This window comes from Penaeus monodon, chromosome 31 (assembly GCF_015228065.2).
Source record: "Penaeus monodon isolate SGIC_2016 chromosome 31, NSTDA_Pmon_1, whole genome shotgun sequence".
Taxonomy (NCBI): domain Eukaryota; kingdom Metazoa; phylum Arthropoda; class Malacostraca; order Decapoda; family Penaeidae; genus Penaeus; species Penaeus monodon.
In genome coordinates, this window is record NC_051416.1 from 21,627,429 (window position 1) to 21,627,810 (window position 382).

General features: G+C 56.8%; 1 protein-coding gene across 16 annotated transcripts in view; it reads right to left on the bottom strand.

Moving 5' to 3' along the window:
- LOC119593093 (cytoplasmic dynein 1 intermediate chain-like) overlaps nt 1-382 on the bottom strand; it is a 47,628-nt gene that overhangs the window by 46,943 nt on the left and 303 nt on the right. The gene's annotated exons all lie outside the window — the stretch shown is intronic.

The window sequence follows — 382 nt, forward strand, 5'->3', positions numbered from 1 at the left end:
TGAATCATGCAGAGAGAAAACACCTCTTTCCCCTCCACCCAGCAGAGCCACAAACCTCCTGTACTTTACGTATGTGCATTAGCTCTGACAGCCACAGAGGGAGCGAACAAGAGCGACAAGCGTGTTTATTGAAACAATCCTTAGGGGCCGACTGCCGGCTGCTCCATCGCGAAATCAGACGACCGCCGCCGAAATGGGGAAACGAAAGGGGGAAAATCCGCGGCCGCCTCCTCTAGGCGTGCTGACACCTGGCCATCGCGCCCCGCACTATCCTTTCCTCTCTCTCTCGCTAAACAACTCGTCTTGCTGTGCACTGTCAGGCGGCCGCAGGTCTCCCTTCGTCGTCGGCAGTTCTCCCTTCCTTGGGGGATATAAGACACGC